The following is a 10684-nucleotide window of genomic DNA, read 5'->3' on the forward strand; positions in this document are numbered from 1 at the left end:
AACCATCACCCACATCACTCAACCACTCACCCTCACCGTGGAGTCCACTCATCAGGAGAACATCCCCTTCTTCCTTACCAGTGCACCAGTCCACAAGATCATCCTCGGCCTCCCTGGCTTCAACACCATAACCCTACCATCTCATGGTCGAGGATGAAAATTACAGATTGGTCACCCGAATGCCTGACCTGATTCCCTGTCCCCTGTGGTTCCACGACGGTTGAGAGGCCTGTAGTTGCTCTTCAGCCCAAGATCCCGGAGGTATACCAGGAGGAGTGGAGACAATAGCTGGAGGGCGCCAAGGAGCAATTCGTCATTCTCACTGACCATCGGAACTTGGAGTATATACTGACAGCGAGGAAGCTGAATCCGCGCAAAGCTAGGTTTTCTTCAGAAGGTTTGACTTCACGCTGACCTATCGCCCAGATTCAAAAAACACCAAGGCCAATGCCCTGTCCCATCTCTACGATTCGGGAGAAGGTCCAGAACGCGCCTATAATCCCATCCTCCTGAGTCGTAGCTCCTGTGGTCTGGGATGTAGATGTCGACATCTGCCAGGCTCTGGAGAGGGAGCCCGCACCCATTAACTGTTCTCCCGAGCGCATTTACATTCATAAGGGGCCGGCAGCTGACCTGGGCACACTCAGCTGTCGTCACTGGATTTCCAGGTATTTCTCTCACTACCCAATCAATCTCTGGGAAATACTGGTGGCCCACATTAACGCAGGATGTCACTGGTTACATCAACACCTGTTCCATATGTGCCCAAACCAAATCCCCCGAGAACGCTCCAGCAGGGAAGCTCCTCCCCCTTCCCGAGCCTCAGCGACCCTGGTCACATCTATCCATTGACTTTGTAACTGATCTCCCCTCCTCTGACGGTTTCACAACCATTTTGGTGGTTGCAGATAGATTTTTAAAGTCCTGTCGCTGAATCCCTCTTTCTGGTCTCCCTACTGCTATCCAGGTCACTGAAGCACTCTTCGGGCAGGTCTTCCAGCATTATGGCCTTCCGGAGGACATCGTTTCCGACCGTACCCCTAAATTCACATCATGGGTATGGAAGACCTTTATGGAGAAGCTCGGGGTAACGGTCAGCCTCACTTCCTGGTACCGGCCTCAGTCCAATGGGCAGGTAAAGAGGATGAACCTGGAGCTGGGGAGGTTCCTGATGAGTCACTGTCAGGACCGGCAGAGAGAGTGGGCGCAATTCCTTCCATGGGCAGAGTGCGCCCAGAACTCGCTACGTCACTCCTCCACTGGGTTGACCCCCTTCCAGTGTGTTCAGAAGCTCCTGCGGTGGATGAGTGGTTCCAGCGCGTAGAAGAGGTGTGGAGCGACGCTCATGTGAGACTCCAGTGCGCCGTACACCGGCAAAAGGAGCAGGCAGACTGCTTGTAGTGCGACCCCTGTGTTACACCCTGGAGATCGCATCTGGCTTTCTACCAGAAACCTCCCACTGTGCCTGCCCTGCAAGAAACTGAGTCCCCAGTTTGTGGGTCCGTTCAAGGTCCTCCGGAGGGTCAACGAGGTGACATACAGGTTACAGCTTCCCAGTCACTATTGTTTCTCACCCTCTTTTCATGTCTCCCTTCTCAGGCTGGTGGTTCCTTGTCCACTAGCTGATGCTGTCCCCCACGACGCCCCTCCACCCCCCTGAACATCGAGGGGGATCCAACATATTGTCAGATCCCTACTGGACTGCCGGCATCATGGGTTGTCTGCTCTAGTACCTGGTGGACTGGGAGGGGTATGTCCCAGAGGAGCGGTGTTGGGTTCCGGTGGAGGACATTCTGGATCCCAACATCATCCATGATTTCCACCTTCGCCGCCCAAACCGACCTGCTCCTCATCCTCGAGGTCGTTCCTCTGGTCGGTGACTTCCTGTGGTGGGAGCCTTGCGTCAGAGCGTGTGTACTGTCATGTCTACTCCCGCTCCCCCCTCAGGAGTTCAACGTCGCCCGTATACTAACCACTGGTCCTGGATCCTTCATTACGCACACCTGGCATCCATCATTACGCGCACCTGCAGATCATTAGGATGCTCACCTGGACTCCATTGCATTCCTGATTACCTCCCCTGTATCTGTCACTCACTTAGGTTCCTTCCTCAGTTGGTATTGTTCATGCCTTATCGCCACTGTTATGCTGTCTCGTTTCATGTTTGTTATTTTATGAATTGTTTCACCTGCACCTGCTTCTCGACTCACATTATCTCAGTTACAGGCTTTTTCCTTAGAAGCAATACTTTAAAAAAAATTGGAAACAAACATCTGTTTCATACAATTTTACCTCAATCTACCCCAACATATATAAAATAAAACATTTTAATTGATTTATTTAACCAGGTTTGTCACTTTTAGATTTTGTAAGAGAGACCTGGTAAATAATATTGGCAAACATTTTTCATAGACTCATTTACTATGGCCCACTGACCAGATTTTTAAATTTTTAATTTGCAATAGAATAAAACTTTTAACAAGGTCCCACTATATATTAAGTATCACATAATGGTAATATAGCAGCATAATGTAACTAGTGTGGGTAGTTGTTACATAGTACTATCAACTATTATACCTCTTATAAGGCATGTAAACCATGTAATTATTATATAGTTTTTAGCATCACTGTGTAGTGTTGTAAATAATCATTTGTTCTTAATTGACTTGGCCGGATAAATAAAGGTAAAATAAAAATGAAATACAAATTAGGACCATATAAAATAACAATGTACTTTCAAAGTTTTTAATTTATCGTTTTATGGCATTATTTAAACATGGATTAGAAGAAGTGCTCATCATTTACACATGGATGTTTTAAGTGTATGTCAACAGAACATGGTTTAAGTGTATGTCAATAGGAGACGAGCGAGGAGAACTTACACAAACAAAGCCAACCATGGATACCATTACAGAAACATTGATCTTGAAACAGGATATGAGAGCCACATCCCAGTTAACAAAGAAAACAATCGTTATTTACTTTCAGCCCAATCAAGAATAGGGTGACAGAGGTCTGAACAAGAATTGACTATGGACCCTTATGAGGATTTTGGGGGTGTGACGAGAGGAGTGAGGTGAGGATTTATTTGTCTTAAATACACATCATGTCATGGGCGTGTTTGTATAGTTTAAGGGGGAGGTGAGTATGTGAAATGCATTACAGAGCTGCCAACATACTTACAACCAACAGTAGACATACATGGCATTGCAGCTCACAAACAAAACACTCCTCCTGCTTAGTTTCTTTGACACTTTGAAATGATGGGCACAGGCAGGCCTCATCCCTGTCAACAATATAAGTAAAGGGCAAATTATTAATATGCATGTATGGTTTCACAGTCTAGCTCTGAGGGTGACGTGTCAGAGGGCACCTTTTTTAACTGCTATCACTAGGTTTGAATGTCATTCTTTATCTAAGTGACAATGCAAATTCCTCCCATAAAATGAAAGTTCCTATTAGTAACCTTTTCCTGGTGGGTCAATGTATGGATTTACAAAACTATTATATTTAAGGTGGGGATGGAGGAGTAGGTGTGTTGTATTTGTATATGTACCTTCTGTGGGTGGGTCAAGGTTTGTCAAACATGTCTTGTTGCAACAGCTTGTAACAACTATTGGTTGATATGCTGGTTGAACAGTTACTTTTCAAAATGCCTGTGTTGCAGCAACGGTAAATCGTTAATGTAATGAACTGTCTCACAGAGTGACTCCAAGTGCCATGTAATGAAATTTGAAATATTTCTGTAATATGCCCCAAACGTTGCAGTTACATCCACCTCGTGGTGTAGCATCAACTTTTCAACCAGCCCAACTGTAAGGGGGATAGTACTTTTCCCACAGTTGTTGGGAAACCTTTGACAATAACATTGGACAAAATGTATGTCCATAAATATTGATTAGAGTTAACATACTCTACATTTCAGTTATGTAAAAACATTATGCGATCTGACTGCTTACTGTTCACCAGCATTCTGTAGTTGTTATGGGGTTGCAAGCCTACATCTCGCCACATGGTGAAGTTAGAGCAGCTCTTACCATCTAAAATGTGTGAGAGTGATAGTTTTAATCCCACTCTGTAACACAATACAATTAGAAGAAATCCAAGGGGGAGAATACTCATCTTTTCCCTGTTTTCCATATTTGACTAACAAGTAGTTATGTAAAAAACAAAGCAGGCTGGATTACATAGGCTTGCAGAGAGAGTAGCAAAGTCTACTGCCAGCAGTACTCTATAATACTTTACTAAGAAATGGAAATATAAGGCATCAACACACACATGCACATTTGTGACATTGAAACCCAGTCCTGTAAAAGCTCACACTTTGACTTCTCAAACTAGTTTTTTTTTTCAAGTCTGTTTTGTGAGCCTCATCTTGTCCTGTTGTATCGTCACATGGGATCATCTGGTGTTGGTGTGTTTCCGGCTTGTGTCTGAAGTACAGTCGTGGCCAAAAGTTTTGAGAATGACACAAATATTAATTTTCACAAAGTCTGCTGCCTCAGTTTGTATGATGGCAATTTGCAAATACTCCAGAATGTTATGAAGAATGATCAGATGAATTGCAATAAATTGCAAAGTCCCTCTTTGCCATGCAAGTGAACTGAATCCCCCAAAAACATTTCCACTGCATTTCAGCCCTGCCACAAAGGACCAGCTGACATCATGTCAGTGATTCTCTCGTTAACTTCTCTAGGATAGAGGGCAGCATTTTCACTTTTGGATAAATAGCGTGCCCAATTTCAACTTCCTTCTACTCATCCCCAGAATATAAGATATGCATATTATTAGTAGATTTGGATAGAAAACACTCTGAAGTTTCTAGAACTGTTTGAATCATGTCTGTGAGTATAACAGAACTTATGTAGCAGGCAAAACCCAGAGGACTAACCATTCAGATAATTATTTTTTTTGAGGTCACTGTCTGTTCAATGAGTTTTCATTGGGACACTAGATTTCTAAGGGACTTGTTTGCAGTTCCTACCGCTTCCACTGGATGTCACCAGTCTTTGTAAATTGGTTGAGGTTATTCCTTTGTGCAATGAAGAAGTACGGCCATCTTGAATCAGTGTAACGTTATGTGTGTTTGAGAGTTGCGCAAGACTAGAAAAGTAGCGTTAGTTTGTTGTCCTCCTATATTGAAAACATATAGACCCGTCTTCAATTTGATCGATTATTAACGTTTAAAAATACCTAAAGTTGTATTACAAAAGTAGTTTGAAATGTTTTGGCAAAGTTTACACGTAACTTTTGAGATATTTTGCAGTGACGTTGCGCAAATTGGAAGCTGTTTTTTTCTGGATCAAACGCGCCAAATAAATTAACATTTTGGATATATATGGACGGAATTAATTGAACAAAAGGACCATTTGGGATGTTTATGGGACATATTGGAGAGCCAACAAAAGAAACTGGTCAAAGGTAAGGCATGATTTATATTTTATTTCTACGTTTTGTGTTGCGCCTGCAGGGTTGAAATATGCTACACTCTCTTTGTTTACTGTTGTGCTATCATCAGATAATAGCATCTTATGCTTTTGCCGAAAAGCCTTTTTGAAATCTGACATGTTGGCTGGATGCTAGCTTTAATTTGGTATCTTACATGTGTGATTTAATGAAAGTTTGATTTTTATATCATTTTATTTGAATTTGGAGCTCTGCATTTTCCCTGGCTTTTGGCCAAGTGGGACGCAAGCGTCCCGCATATCCCGGGGAGGCTAACACAGGTGTGAGTGTTGACGGGGACAAGGCTGGAGATCACTCTGTCATGCTGATTGAGTTTGAATAACAGACTGGAAGCTTCAAAAGGAGGGTGGTGCTTGGAATCATTGTTCTTCCTTTGTCAACCATGGTTACCTACAAGGAAACGCGTGCCGTCATCATTGCTTTGCACAAAAATGGCTTCACAGGCAAGGATATTGCTGCCAGTAAGATTGCACCTAAATCAATCATTTATCGGATCATCAAGAACTTCGAGGAGAGCGGTTCAATTGTTGTGAAGAAGGCTTCAGGGCGCACAAGAAAGTCCAGCAAGCGCCAGGATTATCTTCTAAAGTTGATTCAGCTGCGATCCAGGTTGGATGTGACAGGAGAGATGAGGTGCACATTGTCGACCACACCCCTGACTTGAGAATCTCAGACCTGACATGTATCAAGCACACCCATCTCATTAGTGGTGGTGATAAGATAAATTATGTCAGACTAATTTGCAAATGTCTGTCATAACCCCACATTAAAAGTATATTATGGTGAGTTGAGAATACAATAACAAATACTGTTAGAATGTTTTGCAATTGACTGCCATAGCCCCATTTAAAAAATAAACATTGCCTGTTAATTACATTTTTTTTCACACCATTTTTCCTATTCAATTAAAAAACGTTCAAATGTGTTGTAATTCTGTTAACGTTTTACTATCAGCATTTTTAAATTAATCGAAAAGACAACACAACTGCTAGTTCATCTCCTTTTATAAAAAAATAACACATTCAGGAATGTATTCTACATTGATTGGTACAAACATGTAACAATTTTCAGGTATGTAACGATTCTCGATAGCTGCCATCATTTCAACCAACCAATCAATAGATCAATAAATACATTTTATTGACAAAGCCCCGTGGGAAAACAGTGGATGTAAAAAGCAAATGCCCACATGAAAATATATTGTACTATACTATGGTGTAAATATTGTGGTATTACTATATTTATATACTATTGTAATCACTGTAGTGTTTTTGTGGACATTTCTGTAATACAGAGCATTCGGAAAGTATTCAGACCTCTAGACTTTTTTAAACATTTGTTATGTTACAGTCTTATTCTAAAATGGATTAAGTAAATAATAACCCTCATCAATATACACACAATACCCCATAATGAGAAAGCAAAAACAGGTTTTTAGAAAGTTTAGCAAATTTATAACAAAAAAACTTTTAACTCAAAATTGAGCTCAGGTGCATCCTTTTTCCATTTATCATCCTTGAGATGTTTCTAAAAATTGATTGGAGACCACCTTTGGTAAATTCAACTGATTGTACATGATTTGGAAAGGCACACACCTGTCTATATAAGGTCCCACAGTTGACAGTGCGTGTCAGGGCAAAAACCAAGACATGAGGTCGAAGGAAATATCTGTAGAGCTCTGAGACAGGGTTTTGTCGAGGCAGAGATCTGGGAAAGGGTGCCAAAAAATGCCTGCAGCATTGAATGTCCCCAAGAACACAGTGGCCTCCATCATTCTTAAATGGAAGAAGTTTGGAACCACCAAAACTCTTCCTAGAGCTGGCCACCCGGCCAAACTGAGAAATCGGGGGAGAATGGACATGGTCAGGGCGGTGACCAAGAACCCAATGGTCACTCTGACAGAGCTCCAGAGTTCCTCTGTGGAGATGGGAGAACCTTCCATAAGGACAACCATCTCTGCATCACTCCATCAGTCAGGCCTTTATGGTAGAGTGTCCAGACAGAAGCCAGTCTTCAGTAAAAAAGCACATGACAGCCCACTTGGAGTTTGCCAAAAGGTACCTAAAAGACTCTCAGACCATGAGAAAAAAGATTCTCTGGTCTGATGAAACTAAGATTTAATTATTTGACCTGAATGCCAAGTGTCACGTCTGTAGGAAACCTGGCACCATCCCTACGGTGAAGCATGGTGGAGGCAGGGACTGGGAGACTAGTCAGGATCGAGGGAAAGATGAACGAAGCAAAGTACAGAGAGATCCTTGATGAAAACCAGCTCCAGAGCGCTCAGGACCTCAGACTGTGGCGAAGGTTCACCTTCCAACAGGACAATGACCCTAAGCACACAGCCAAGACAACGCAAGAGTGGCTTCGGGACAAGTTTCTGAATGTCCTTGAGTGGCCCAGCTAGAGCCCAGACTTGAACCCAATCGAACATCTCACGAGAGACCTGAAAATAGCTGTGCAGCGACACTCCCCATCCAACCTGACAGAGCTTGAGAGGATCTGCAGTGAAGAATGAGAGAAACTCAACAAATACAGGTGTGCGAAGCATGTAGCGTCATACGCAAGAAGACTCGAGGCTGTAATCGCTGTCAAATGTGCTTCAGCAAAGTACTGAGTAAAGGGTCTGAATACTTATGCAAATGTAATATTTCAGTTTACATGTTTTTTTACATTTGCACAAATATCTAAAACACTGTTTTTGCTTTGTCATTATGGGGTATTGTTTGTAGTTTGATGAGGGGGGAAAACAATTTAATCCATTTTAGAATAAGGCTGTTATGTAACAATATGTGGTCTATACTTGGCATGTAGGTTTCTCACTCATGGGTGGCACAAATTGGAATAATGGGGAGGGAAATGGGCGGAGTATACGCAAACAAAATATTAGTATATACATTTATGTGGGTGACCATCCAGCTAGGCCAGACAAGGTTATGTGTGGTGTGCAGCTCCCATTCTTCATATGATTTTGTGTTAGTCTGAGTCCTGTAAGGAATCAGTCAACTGTATTGTGTTGAACTTTGTGTATAATGTATTGTCCATGAAAATGGACTTTAGTGTAAAGGGCTGTCCTCCCTTTATGTTTTCTCTGTAAACAAGCAATGATAGTTGCTCTGGCATAAAGCCTGTTGAGTGACCATGGACTGAAAGTCATTCTATTCTTGTGTTTTCTTATCCTTTTTGGTCTCCTGCTCAGACCTCTTCCAGGACAACAGGAGCACCATTCCCAGCAGCATTAGCAGCAGTGGATACATAAAAAATCTGCTCCTCTTCTCAGCAGGCATCACACAGCACACTGTGGAAGGGAGGAGCGAAGAAGGGAGCACTCAACCTCAGTAACTAAAATAGACAACAGTTCCCTCTATATCTGACTAGTACTTGATCATGAACTGTAGTATAGTATTGTGAACAACACAATCACATCTTTCCCTGGAGAAGGACATGGCCAAAGCGGGGTGGATGTGGTGGTGGAGCCACCTGCAGGCAACTTAGCTTCGCACATAACATTACCTTCTGAGACCTGCAGCTCCCTATAAACATTATGTGCAAGTATGGTATCACATCTCGATGGACTGTGACTGTTTATTCTACTGCACCAGAAGAATAAAACAAATGAATGATGAAAAATATCAATTTGTAAAAAGAACTGTAAATTAACTATCTGAAAACAACACTGAGTCAAAGAACAAACCTTGGAACCCTGATATTTTACCTGGTGGTGTTTGAAGTGTGAGAGACTTAGTAAAACTCTGGTCCAGAACCCTCACTCTCAGCTTGGCTGTAACAGTCAGAGTTCTGTTCAGCCTTCAGGGTCACTTCACTCTCCAGCCCATAGCGCCCCCTGCTGTCCAATTCCATAGTGGTGTTACTGTCCATCACACCTTTCCACACTAACTCTGGCTGGGGAAACCCCTGAGAGGCATGGAGGGTGACAATGAAGCCATCACAGGTTGCTTGGGCGGATATCCTGGGCTCATCATAAGGGACTGGATTGAGATATTATAAATACTTTTGTAAGGTCGGTTGTCACCATTTCAGTTTCATTATAAAGATGCAGCAACAGAATTAGGTTTGGGAAAAAATTGTATCGCCACGTTCGTGTGTTATATTCGAACACTGTTGCTATGGTGTCTACTAATGGCATACACTCAAGTCCATTCCCTATTTTTCAGGGGTGTAGACAATGTGATGGCCTATCCCCAACATTATTCATTCTGTCACTAGAGCCTTTAGCCAAACATCTAAGGCAGAATGTAATTTCTTCTCCTATACTGATTAAATTATCTACTCATATAATATCACTATATGCGGATGATATCATCCTATATATGACAGATATTCAGAATTCAATCCCATCTTTATTATCTACATTTGAAGAATTCAAGTTGCTGTCCGGGTATAAGATACATTGGACATAATCCGCATTAATGTTGCTTAATGAAGTGGCCAAGATAGTGTCACTTCCCTCAACAATTCCTATGAAAACTCAGTTCACTTATTTGAAGAATAGTATACAAACATCTTTGCACTGTCTGCTGAAATGGAATTATGATCAAATTTAACGAGATCTAACCATTTGGGAGAAGTCGCATGCTTCCTTATAAACTAGGGTTGCTTTCATAAAGATGAATGTGCTGCCACGTATTAGTTTCCTGAGCATGATGATCCCACTCCCTTCATCACTAGGTTATTGGGGAATGATTGATAAACTTATACGTGAATACCTTTGGAATGGCAAGCATCCAAAGATCAGGTGTCACGTTCCTGACCTATTTCTGTTAGTTTGTTGTATGTGTTAGTTGGTCAGGACGTGAGTTTGGGTGGGCATTCTATGTTTTCTGTTTCTATGTTGGTTTATGGGTTGCCTGGTATGGCTCTTAATTAGAGGCAGGTGTTTGGCGTTCCTCTAATTAAGAGTCATATTTAGGTAGGTGTTTTCACAGTGTTCGTTGTGGGTGGTTGTCTCCTGTGTCTGTGTATGTCATTGCGCCACACGGGACTGTTTTCGGTTTGTTTGTTTTTTGGGTTTATGTAGTCTGTTCCTGTTTCATGCGTTCTTCGTTATATGTAAGTTCTTATGTTCAGGTGCGTCCACGTCGTTTGTTGTTTTGTTAGTGTATAGTCGAGTTCGTGTTTTCTTTAATAAATAATGTCTGCAAACTCCGCTGCATATTGGTTCAATCCCTGCTCCTCCTCTTCTGATGAAGAGGAAGAG

This window comes from Salvelinus fontinalis, chromosome 38, assembly GCF_029448725.1.
Source record: "Salvelinus fontinalis isolate EN_2023a chromosome 38, ASM2944872v1, whole genome shotgun sequence".
Taxonomy (NCBI): Eukaryota; Metazoa; Chordata; class Actinopteri; order Salmoniformes; family Salmonidae; genus Salvelinus; species Salvelinus fontinalis.